The sequence below is a fragment of the Mytilus californianus genome, unplaced genomic scaffold (genome assembly GCF_021869535.1).
Source record: "Mytilus californianus isolate M0D057914Y unplaced genomic scaffold, xbMytCali1.0.p SCAF_54, whole genome shotgun sequence".
In the NCBI taxonomy this organism is placed as follows: Eukaryota; Metazoa; Mollusca; class Bivalvia; order Mytilida; family Mytilidae; genus Mytilus; species Mytilus californianus.
In genome coordinates, this window is record NW_026262706.1 from 918,233 (window position 1) to 932,105 (window position 13,873).

General features: G+C 31.3%; 1 long non-coding RNA gene across 1 annotated transcript; it reads left to right on the plus strand.

The window, feature by feature from the left end:
* Positions 1-6,564: 6,564 nt before the first annotated feature.
* Positions 6,565-10,880, plus strand: LOC127703898 (uncharacterized). Its single transcript, XR_007983113.1, has 2 exons — positions 6,565-6,802; positions 10,761-10,880. It is a non-coding gene; the product is annotated as an uncharacterized LOC127703898 (long non-coding RNA).
* Positions 10,881-13,873: the final 2,993 nt, after the last annotated feature.

The window sequence follows — 13,873 nt, forward strand, 5'->3', positions numbered from 1 at the left end:
TCTCCTCAATGTTGAGGTGTTTGCAACCATGTATGATCTGACAATAGCATCTAACAAAGAGCTTGTGGTTTTATTTTTGTCATTTTCTTGCTCTGCAAATAGAGACTTTTTGATGAACTCAGAATCATCAGGACAAATAGTGTTCAGTACAGCAGTTATACAAGTATTTGCTTTTGATAGATATCGTCTCTTTGTTCTCTCACTTGACTTCTTTAAAGATTCAGTTAGACACTTTACAGGGCTTATGTCACAAGTTTCCAAGAATTCATTAAATTTTCCAAGTCTATCAATTCTGATAACGGATGCTTCTGTACCCTGACTATTAGTATTGCAGCAACTTTCAGTTTCAAAATAACTGGTTGTTTCCTGACTTGATGATGTGGAAGCATGTACAGCAAACTGAAAATAAATGTTATTTTAAAAATATAACTGAAAATTCATAAATTAATGTGTGCATTTATTATTGTGAATCCCTGATTACTGACAAAAAAATTTAAATGCTATATTTATTTAATGGGATTTGGAAAACCACTGCTGAAATAACAAATGCAAGCGATTCTGACTATAAAGCTTGTATATAAATTTGAAGTCAATTAATTTACAAATAAAAAAGCTAGAATGTTTACAAATGAAATTCATTAAAAAAAATCAATCAAAGGGCAATAACTCCTATAAAAATAGGGATTTTCCCAAATTTCAACTTGGCCAAGAGATTCTCACTATAACGTTTGTTAATAAATTTGAAGTCAACCGGTTAAGAAATAAAAATTCTTGAGCGCCTACAAATCCGGACGGACAGACCCGGCATTTCCATATCCTCCGCATTGCAGTGTGCGGGGAACAATAAAAGTTAGATTGAATAAACAGCTATACGACAGACAGGGGTACTACTTGTACACGTTATTTTTATTTACTTTAAGAAGTAATATTAATTTACTTATATAAGTAAATTTTTAAGATACTTATACAAGTGTATTTTATTTACTTGTATAGGTAAATTATTTTAATGGCATAGTTAGGTCCCTTAGACATTCATATTTTTTTACTTATACAAGTAAAACAGTCATACTATCTTCTTTTCCTGAATTTCTCTAAACTTCTTTGCTCTAATAAACTTTTTAATTGTCTGTACTTTGCAGATGTCTTTACTAATCATTTAAGTGTAATTTCATGGACAATGAAATTCTCATTTGTCTGTTATCTTCAAAATACTGCTCATTTACAAGCCTCCAGGGTGCAATTTTTGAAGGCCTTGTGCAAATACATAAGATCTTTGCTCAATTAGTTTCTTTGTTGATTTAATGAGATGAAAGGATGAACTCTAATTAAAAATTATGAGTTAACCAGTGAAAATTGTTTAAGGCCTGTTTTTACATCTTAAAACTTGAGAATTTTAGGGATTGTAAAAAAATTTACTTGTATAAGTAAATTTTTTTTAGAAAAATTAAGGGGAGATTATTCAAACCTTATAAGAAAATATGATTATAATAAATTTACTTATATAAGTGTATTTTATTTACTTCTTCAAGTAAAAAGAATAACTTGTACAAGTAGTACCCCTGACTGTACGATCAGTATCAGAACCTTGTACGGACACTCTAGACAATAATCACAGAGTGATCTCAAATGAACAAAATGATTAAACATGAAGTTAGTACATTGAAAGTTCTTGAATTCTTTTATTCTTTAGCTCATAAGATAAAAAATAGAGCATCTTTGCCATGATGACAAGGAGATGCTTCATCTTGTTGTGTATGCTTTCATATAGATACGATAACGTAGCCCCACTCACAGCCTTGCGCTCGTCGGGGCTACGATACGGTCCCTTGCCTCGTAACTTAGCAAAACAAATTCACTATAACGTTCAACATATAGACATATTTTTATATAAACCTGTTCAATAGAATCAATTCAAACATCATTTATCGAAAAAATAATGTCACTCGGTTATCAAATACCTGTCTTCAAGTTTTTTTAGGCAAACTGTTGACATTTCCAAAGGTAGTCGAAGAAAGTCGGTCAACACGCTTGGGAATCTATAAAATGTTAATTTTTGGTGTTTTTTTTAGCTGATTTATTGAGGAAATATATATCCATGTTAAAACAATGAGTTAAAGTGAACGACATTTCTTTAAATATTGCCATAAAACCCCCGTTGTGAATCACAAGGGTGTGCTACATTATGACACATGGGACCGTGTCGTAGCACCGACGAGCGTTAGGCTGTGAGTGGGGTTACGTTATCATATCTAGCTTTAATACTGCAAATTTTGATAAAAATGAAATCTTCAATGATACCTACATTATAACCACTAGTAAGTCGATGAGGTCTGAGATTATACTGTTCTTCATATTGATAGCTACATGTATCACCAAGGTTGTCACTGTTCATCAAACACTGCATAGAAAAAATGTTTACTTATATCAAATGATAACTGAGTCTTTAAAAACATAAACCACAGTAAGCTTATCCATTAACAGGCTATCCTGACTCTCTGTGATTTTTATGTTTGTTTTTGTTAATTATATGTGTACAATTTGTGAATAGTGGTTTGTTTTTCCTATTGTTGTATGGTCTGTCATTGTTGGCATGTCCTGTTATCTTCTTTGTATTAATTATTACATGTATAAAGGTAAAAGTAAAGTTAGTTTTAATATCAAAGATTTTTGGTTAAATGTTTGTTAAAATAAGATGTGAAAATTTTTGACATATTTTATGGACCCCTCATGGGCAAAATTCAAAAAATCTTATTTTGATGAGTTTATTTGTACTGAGAAAATGGGACAACACAATTTGCATAATGATATATATACAGCATATATATGACTAGAGGTTTTAAAGTACTTAATGAACCCACATTTTCAATAATAATAATGTTAATATTTTGCATTTGCTTTGCGTGAATATTGATTGTAATTTGTACATAGTTCAAGTTTTGAAGAAAAATATGTACAAGAAATTAATACTATGCCCTTCAAAATAACACACATAAATTTGAAGTATCATCATTTTTTTTCCTCAAGATATATTAACTAGAGGCTCTAAAGAGCCTGTGTAGCTCACCTTGGTCTATGTGCATATTAAACAAAGACACAGATGGATTGATGACAAAATTGTGTTTTGGTGATGGTGATGTGTTTGTAGATCTTACTTTACTGAACATTCTTGCTGCTTACAATTATCTCTATCTATAATGAACTTGGCCCTGTAGTTACAGTGGAAAATATTTTGTAAAAATTTACAAAAATTAACAAAATTTATGAAAATTGTAAAAAACTGACTATAAAGGGCAATAACTCCTTAAGGGGTCAATTGACAATTTTGGTCATGTTTAACTTATTTGTAGATCTTACTTTGCTGTACATTATTGCTGTTTACAGATTATCTCTATCTTTAATAATATTCAAGATAATTACCAAAAGCTGCAAAATTTTCTAAAAATTACCAATTCAGGGGCAGCGATATGAGCCAAAAACTGCCTTTTTCCCTACGTACTATTTGTTAGCCATGTCGGCCATCTTGGTTCGCGGGCGGGGTCATGGGACACATTTTTTAAACTATATACCCTAATGATGATTGTGGACAAGTTTGGTTAAATTTGTCTTAGTAGTTTCAGAGGAGAAGATTTTTGTAAAAGATTACAAAAATTTACGAAAAATGGTTAAAAATTGAATATAAAGGGCAATAACTCCTTAAGGGGTCAACTGACCATTTTGGTCAAGTTGACTTATTTGTAGATCTTACTTTGCTGAACATTATTGCTGCAAAAAGTTTATCTCTATCTATAATAATATTCAAGATAATAACCAAAAACGGCAAAACTTCCTTAAAATTACAAATTCAGGGGCAGCAACCCAACAACGGGTTGTCAGATTCATCTGAAAATTTTAGAGCAGATAGATCTTGACCTGATAAACAATTTCACCTCGTCAGATTTGCTCTAAATGCTTTGGTTTTAGAGATATAAGCCAAAATCTACATTTTACTCCTATGTTCTATTTTTAGCCATGGCGGCTATCTTGGTTGGTTGGCCGTGTCACCGGACACATTTTTTAAACTAGATACCCCAATGATGATTGTGGCCAAGTTTGGTCAAATTTGGCCCAGTAGTTTCAGAGGAGAAGATTTTTGTAAAAGTTTACGGACGACGGACGCCAAGTGATGAGAAAAGCTCACTTGGGCCTGTGGGCCAGGTGAGCTAAAAATGCTGAAATATACTGAATGTCAATAGAAACACAACACCTATGTGTATTTTGCATTGAATAAAAATTCACTGTGTCAGATCTTCTAACTAAATTTGTCTGTATAAGAACATGTACTAGCATTTATGATTATAACTTACATTTTTATTTGCCAAATTTTCAGCTAGGCTACACGAAGTGGATTGCCCACAATAAAGGGTCTTTCTGCATCTTGGACATATTGCTGAAACATGCAGTTCAAATAAATTTTTTATAAAGATACATTTTTAGTACATGCAGATACATTTTTACTGATAAAATAAGTATTATTAACTTTCTTTTACATTCAAAACCATTTATTTCCAACTCACTTACCATCTTACTTCTGTTATACTAAAATTTGTTATCAAATCATTTTTGCAAATTTGAAGTAGAATTATCCAGGAATAATAGAAAATGACTATCATTCATAGTTTCCAAAATATATTGTAGTTTCTGCTTTTAAAATGAAGGTAAAATGTAATGCTCATTGTTTTGGGGGGAATTCTTCTTGATAAGAATATTTAAATTATTTTATCAGTAAAAATCAAAAATAGAATAAATGAACAAAATATACTTCTTTTTGTTACATGTAACAACTCTTAACATTTTTCAGACCGTGATTGTTTTGTTTTTATATGTCACTTTCATTTTTGATAATTTTTTTATGTACATGTACATGAACATGAAAAAAAACAGGCCCAAGAGCCAACCCCCCCACCCCCTTAAGTAAATAGATGTTTGCCCCATAAGAGAAAAAATGAATTTAGGAGAAATGGATTCTTAATTATTCCTTATTTACAAAAAAAATGTAGTTTAGAGTACACTACTGATTGTAACAAATTTAAATATTTTGAAATAAAAGCCTGTCAGTTTTTGCTGAACTTATTCTGTACTGTTGTCATTGACAGGTTGTGCTGCATGTTTTTGAAGTGAAATTCTGTTCCAACCAATGCACTGATCGGTGCTAACATTTATTTCACATAGCACACAATAAGTATGAGGGGTAAAAGACAAATATTTCCAATTTTCGGAAGGCGTTCTTGTTTACTTTCTGCAAACATCGGTAATATTTTGGGTAGGGGAAAGAAATGGATAAAATTATGCAATGTAAATGCGTTTTTCCTTCTTGGATAACTTTAGAAAGATTTCAGCCATTTATGCAATAACCTGACCGTTCCTCGTAAATTTTATAATAGTTGTGACTTATTTTGGAAATAAATGACATTTTGATTTAATCCATAATGGTCCAGTATTGATGCCCCGTTTCGTAATGCATGGCTGTGATTCCGTAATGCCCAGTTGTTGAAATTTTTGTTTATAAAACATGGGCATTTCTATACATATTGTAGTACAGTCAGAGATATAACTCCATAGGGTTATTACAGAAAATAACTTGTGTGTGTTATTACAGATACTTTCATGAGTTGTCTACTCTTTATTCCTTAAATTTTCTAAATCTGTAATAACATATGTTTGTTATTTGTAAAATAAATCAAAAATATTTTAATTTATAGTGGGCTCTAGGGAACTCTAGAGACTTTGCGCAGAAGAAGCCTTGATAACTATTTTTTTAATTAAATTAATACATTTTTGATTAACCATGGTAAATCAATGAGATGAGGTTTTTAAGGGATAAGCTAAGCTGTAATAACAAGGCTTAGTTATTAAAGGAATGTAACTTATGATATGAGACACTTGGGAATTACTGGGAAGCTTGCGCAGAACCTCATTACATGCTCTGGTCATTGTTTCTTACAATAAATTAAAATACATTGTAATTAAGCATGATTTATGTCTGAGCAAATGCTTTGGAGTGATATAGAGAAGCTGTGATAACACTCTTTAGTTGTTCCAGGCATACTTTTTCTGTAATAATATAGGTGTACTATGCAAGATTGGCAAACTATGAACTGTTATATCTTTCTATAGTTAAGTATACATAAAGACAATAGTAATATCAATAGAACTTGTATACATTTTAACTAAACTAATGATGTATATTGTCCCTTTGAAACATGTAACATACATATGTTATCACAGTTCTTTGATTTTTTAGTCCACAATTACAAATGTATGTTATTTTTCAGGGATCAAATTATTGTGTCGTGAAAACGGGAAATGAAGTCTAGCGGGATACGGGAAATTACAAAAAAATGAGAATTGCTTACGTACATAGTGTAAGCGGGATACAGGAATCTGTCAAAACAGTAAGCGGGATCCAGGATCAGAACCCCCCAATGAGACCCCCCGCCCTATCAGATGCTCTGTTATAAAAAAAATCTCATTTTTATTATTATACTTACGAGTTCCAACTGGAACTATGATTCCTGTTCTCAGTCTGGGAATTCATGGCAAGCCATAACTCTACAATGTTATGGTAACCCATAACCTTTCAATGTTTTGAGATTCCAATACCTAATCCTCTTTCATTTTAGTACGGTGACGTCTTCATTATCGCTTTCGTTATATTCCGGATCTCAAACCGTTACCTCACCGAAGTCGGTATTTTGTTTACATTGACATCCGGGTCACTGTGTAAAAATGGACGAACAACAACCTTCGACATCGCATTCAAGGGGTACGTAAATTAGCCGACTGCGGCAATATTATATGTTACACATGAATGAACCTGCATGTAGTGTTATACAAATGTTTAATTTACATTTTACAATACTCAAACACGCAATTACGCTTTTATTTAAAGAAATTACGCTTTTCCAAACTCGTTCAAAAAATAAAATATACACGAAAGTTATGGTTAACCCTAACTTTATTCACCTGAATGGTTACGGTTTAACAAAACAAAAGAAAGGTTACGGATATCCGTAACTTCAATAGGGAGCAGTTGTTTATTTCATTGAACAAGCTGAGAAAATGATTGATACCCATAACAGATGAAGGCAGTTCTTTGCTCAATGAAAAAAGGGGGGTTGCCAACATGTAAATATACATGAAATAAAGCTCATGTTATATATGCATGGTATCTTGAAGAGTAAAATTTCAAAGAAATACTGGAGAACAGAAAAAGTTCAGACTAATAGTATTTTATTAATTTTTAATTTTATTACTGTTAAATTTTTAAATAAAATAGCCCTAGATAGACATCTTCATATATATATAGCTGATAACCGTCAGCTGATGCAATTGCGATATTTGCACATTAACCGTCACGGGTAACATTAATGTATTGGCCAAAATGCAAAAGCATGCAAACCATAGATAAACAAACAGTGATATAACTGTGAAATTTAGAGTAAACTAGCCCAAGATAGACATCTTCATATTCAGCATGGCATATTGCTCTCTTAACACGGTCAGCCATTTATCGTCCCCTTCCGACAGACTATCATCGTTATTTGTTTCAAAACTTTAAAGAGGAGGGGATGTATATCCTTTAGGCAACATGAATTATTTAAAAAACGTAATTAATAAACCTACAAGGGTAACTGATCACAGTAGTACTTTGCTTGATCCGATCATATTAAGTGATGCTATACAATTTTCTTTTTCTGATGTACTGAATGTACCTGCTGATATCAGTGATCACGATGCCTCTGTTATTTTTTTACAATGTCCAAAGTCCGTAACAAAGTCGTTTAAACGGGAAATATGGTTGTATGAAAAAACAGATGTTGATAAGTTTTCAAATATGTTGAATGCAGTTGAATGGAATGAGCTCTTTTACAGTGTTGAGGAAGTAGACGAAATGGTCACTATATTCACTGAAAAAATCCTCAACATTGCAAGAGAGAGCATTCCAACCAAAACAGTAACTATACGTGGCAATGATAAACACTGGTTTAACAGTAATATCAGAAAAGCAATTCGAATAAGGGATAGATTACGAAAAAAATCAATTAAATCTAAAAAAGAAACGGATATTTAATAAATATAAGAAACAAAGGAATAAAGTGAATAATATGAAGAAAGAAGCGAAAGAAAATTTTGAGAAAAACTTAGAAAATATTATACTAGATAACGCTTCCGATTCTAAGACTTATTGGAAAATAATGAAGATGCTGATTAAACCAAATAGAGGTTCTAATAACATACCCCCATTAAAAAATATTCTTAATGATGAACGTTTCGAGGAGTTCGCCGATGGAGACGACGAGAAATGCGACATTCTCAATAAGTATTTTTGTTTTATTTCATCGCTAGCAGAAGTTGATGCTCAATTACCCGATTTCGACAAAAAAACTAACAATTTATTGAATGATATAGAGATTAGTACTAGTGAAATTGTTGACATTATAAAAACTATAAATCCTAAAAAAGCGTCAGGCCCGGATGTCATTAGTCATAAGATGCTTAAAATTTGTCCCGAAAAAATTGCAATTCCATTATGTATAATATTTAATAAATCCTTGCAGCAGTGCAAGTATCCATCCAGCTGGAAAATTTCAAATGTTATAGCCTTATTTAAAAAGGGGGATAGTTCATTACCTTCCAATTATAGACCTATATCACTCATTAGTTGCATAGGCAGTCATGGAACGTGTTATATATAAATATGTTTACAACCACTTACAAAGAAATAAGTTAATTTATGAGTATCAATCGGGTTTTCTTCCTAAATGTTCAACGGTTCACCAACTGTTAGAAATATATAATTGCATATTGAACTCACTTGAAAAGAAAGAGATAAGTTGTTTTGTTTTTTGCGATTTCTCCAAAGCCTTTGATAAAGTTTGGCATGATGGTTTATTACATAAAATGAAGGCTTATGGTATAAATGGAAATCTGTTAAAATGGTTTAGAAGCTACCTAAGTGATAGAAAACAAAGAGTGGTTATCAAGCAATCTTCTTCAAAACTTTGCAGTATTTCAGCTGGTGTCCCTCAAGGGTCGGTCCTTGGACCATTACTTTTTATAATATATATTAATGATATTGCAGAAAGCCTTATTTCTCTGTGCAGACTCTTTGCAGATGACACGTCGTTCAGCTGTGCGGATCGTGATGCATTGCAGATAGAAACTGTGATAAACCATGATCTGGAAAAGCTGAACGAATGGTCCAAAAAATGGTTAATGTCTTTTAATCCAGATAAAACAGAAATTATGTTATTTTCTAATGTTGAAATCCCAGAAATGAACTTTATATTCAATGATAAAAATATACCTATTACAAATATTCATAAACATTTAGGGGTTACATTTAGCAATGATGCTAAATGGAATGTCCACATTGATAATATTATCTTAAGCACATCTAAACATATAAATATGCTAAGGAAGTTGAAATATAAACTGAGCAGAAAAAATTTAGAAAAACTATATTTAGTTTTTATAAGACCTTTATTTGAGTATGCCAGTGAAGTTTGGGATAACATTGGGGTAGGTTATATCAATAAACTGGAACAATTACAGCTCCAAGCTGCTAGAATAGTTACGGGGTTACCTATATTCACAAGCTCAAGGGTTATTTATGAAGAACTTGGATGGGAAACATTAGCTGAAAGAAGAGAGAGAAGAAAAATTCAGATGTTTTATAATATTCAAAAAAATAATGTTCCAGAATATTTGACAAATTTAATTCCCCCAAAAATCCAAAGTATGACGGTCTATCCTCTACGCAATGGAAATGACATCGTTATTCCATTCTGCAGACTAGCATTGACTAATGATTCATTTATTCCATCAACCATACGTCTTTGGAATAATCTTGATGATTCAACTCGTGATGCGGAATCAATAAATAAATTTAAAACTGAACTAAAAAAACTTTACCCTCAGAGTAACATATTTGTACAGAAGCAATATGAGTTTGGAATTCGAAAACTGAATATTATTCTAACCCAACTTCGATGTTTTGCATCATCCTTAAACTATGATCTATATAGGGTCAATATTATTTCTGACCCTTCTTGCCGCTGTGGTGTTAATCGTGAAGATTCCTATCATTTCTTTTTTAAATGTATATTATATTCAGACATACGAAATAAAATGTTTGAAAGTCTGCGCTGGCTTCCAAAAGATTGTAAAATTAACATAGAACTACTAACCTCGGGTAGTTGTCTTCTTTCTCTAGAGCAAAACCAAACCATTTTCAAAAATGTCTTCGAGTTTATTAAAAGTTCGGAAAGATTTCTAATTGTCTAGATAGCAAACCATGATCGCACACACATCATCATCTAAGTAAAAGTCTTCCTTTTTTTTCTTTTTTTTTTTTTGTTTAATTTGTATTTTATTTTTTGTTTTTGTTTTCTAAATATTCATTTATTTATTTTTTCTGTATTATTGTTTTCTTTCTGTCTTCACTTTTCTGTCTTTTGACATAAATCCATATATATATATATATATATATATATATATTAAATAGATATACCATTCTATACATGCATGCTCATACATATATTTTGTATTATATTGCTATAAATGTTGAATGGAGAAGACTTCATAAGTCTGTTTGACTTGTGTCTTATCCAATTTGTACTTGAACAAATAAAATATGTTTAAACTAATGAATCGTTCTCTATTAAAGGAATGTGCAAGAAGTTTATATATGAATGTAAGATTATTTTTTTTTCTTTCAGAAGCATGGCACAGCAAGAAAAAGATACAAGACACAACAAGACATTCCAAGTGATTTTGAATAAGACAATTGATTGACTTTTTCAATGTATTCTTAAATAAATCAAATAGTTGATGTAAAATGGTGTTTTGTTCTCATCTCTTAAGCCAATTATCAATGATTATTGACTTAAAATTTACCCCTTTTAGAAGTGTAACGTTTTAGTTTAGAAAGAGAAGTTATATTGAAAAATCTGAATTTGGGACACAATCAAAAACATCTTCTAAAAACGTTTTGAAAACATTTTTAAGGCACAGTCTCACTTGAAAGAAAACATCACAAAAACATTTTTATAACATTATTTGATATTCATGATGTTTTTCAAACGTTTCAGAAAATATTTCTAGAAATCATTTTTTAAAAGATTATCAAAATGTTTTATCCGCCATTGGTTTTCACATTATCATGATATTTCTTGACAACATTTTAATTATATTATGTAAATATATTAGAAAACGTTTAAGCAATACCGGTATATATCCAACCATACATTTTAAGTTTTTCTCAAGTTTTTTTTGTGATATTTTCATGACATTAGACACAACATTTTAATAACGTTTTAAAGATGTTTTTGTGTTTGCTGGGTTTATACTCCAATCAAATTTTATAGGTCTAACATTTATATTTACTCTTATTCATTGTATTCTGAAATGGATGCCATGATCAGCATGGATCAGGAAGATACGAAATATAGCCTTTTGTTTATGGTATGGACTACCAAAACCTTTTTATGACTGAAGGTTATGGTAAACCCTAACTAGAAAGGTAATGGATGCCCATAACCTTATCAAGATAAATGAAAAATAATTTCTCCCAACCTCAAAATGCACAGTTATGGATATCCATAACTATGAAGGTTATGGGTTACCATAACATTGTAGAGTTATGGCTTGCCATGAATTCCCAGACTGGTTCTAGCATGAATCTCTTTCACTTTTTCCAAAGATACATTTCTGTCTGCCTTTACCCCATACCATCCTCCATATATTTTATTGTCTTTGTTGTGAGACGAAATTATATCAGGTATCCCACATATTTTAGATTTACAGCCTGCTTTGTTTTGATTCAAAAACCTGTGAAAATGTTCACTGCACACTTGAAACTTCTGTGTAATATCACTTGGCAGTAGACCAGCCTGCAATTCTGATGACAAAGAAGTCAGTGGGATATTTTCACCTGCGCATTCACATATCTGTGAGCTTTTAAAGCTACGAAGGGACATGGTTATTTACTGACCATAATGTTTTAACACCCTGTTGATCACTGATCACTGTTGTCTGCAAAGTTTTTCCATTTGTATACTTCCTGTGTACACCATGTGTGCTTTTATATCAGAAGAGTTCTGTCAGGGGAGATAACTCTATATTCTCAATAATGAATAATGAACATTTTCTTGATACTTTTTTAAGGACATGCTTGAATATCCCATTCAATTTACAAGTTTATTTGGTTATTTATATGGTATAGATAATATTGAAGTCACATACTACTTTGAAATCAGTGTGGAAAGGAATGAAAACATCCTCAGATTTTAAGGATCTATGGAGCCACTAAATTCTTTAAAAAGTAGAAAACCTTGATAAATCTGCATATTGGCCAATTAAATCATTTGAAAAAATTAAAATAAGCTTGAAGAAAATTTTTCATGACATTAAGCAGTCTACAAAACAAAAATTTTACAAGATTTTAATTACCTTTATTTTTATCTGAAAAGTCATGTTTCCATGGCAACAACAGGGTGACACATTATGATTATGGAGTGACAAATATTTTTTTTTTGAAAATTGAGACATAAAATGTATTAAGGTCAAATTTGGTGAAATTCTGTATCATATGATGGCCAGCTCATTTTTATATTTACAGAGAATTGATATTAACAACTATCGGATGAAATAGTGGAAAATTACTTTATCACTAGACTTAAAATGTTAACAGAAATATAAATAATGGAACTAAATGCACTATATATATTACCCTGAGCTCTTACAAACTTTTGACTGGAAAAAAGGGGGGACACAAATTCACTACATTAGGTTATAAATCAGCTTATTGAATGCTTAATTGCAATTACCATTGGGTAAATTTAATAATGGGTGAATAGTTGACTGGAGGTCTGACTCGCCTTAACTATCGCCAAAAAGTTGATATTCCATAAGACCCTGATAATTTCTAGTTAAATGTGTATTAAATTGCGATCGTAGAGTTATCCCCTGACTGCAGATATCTGACACATCACTCAGGTAATAAAAAAATATTTATGCCGTTGTCTGTCTTTTAAATAAAAACATTTACGCTAATGATATTTACCCTGCTAAACCTTAAAATAGGAATGACACAATCAGTGTTTAAATCAAGATCAACATAACGCACAAACGAAATGCTTGTCCTCTACTTTTAGATGGTATAACTGTTTTCTTCTTTCACTTTTTGTCAATAATTTTGTCGTTGTATGTATCTGAAGTTGTAGCAGCATGTTTATATAATGAGGACACAGCGTGCATATGCCATCAACAAAATTTATAGATGAAAACACATCATGACATGTTACTATCAACATTTCTTCAATAAATGGCTGTATCATAGGTCCCTGATGTTTTTTTCTTTCATTGCATTTATATAACTCATTTCCTATTTCTTTAGAGTCGGGTGCTTTGAAAGGAACGTAGGACAGAAAATCACAAAAACGAAAACACTTATTTAAAGTAAAAATATAATTGTATTTTTCTTGAACATAATATATTTACCTCAACTTTTTAATTTAAATTTATTCAATAAATATCAATAATGATCAAATAATTGTTTCGAAAACAAAATGTCAAATGTAAAAAAACAAGGTGTGAACAAATAAACACACATATAAGTTAAAAATGTCAAAATAGGGGTACAGCAGCACCTGAGATCACCCCCAGTTTTTGGTGGGGTTCGTGTTGCTTAGTCTTTAGTTTTCTATGTTGTGTCATCTGTACTATTATTTGTCTGTTTGTCTTTTTATTTTTGGCCATGACGTTGTCATTTTGTTTTCGATCTATGAGTTTGACTGTCCCTCTGGTATCTTTCGTCCCTCTTTTTTTCCAA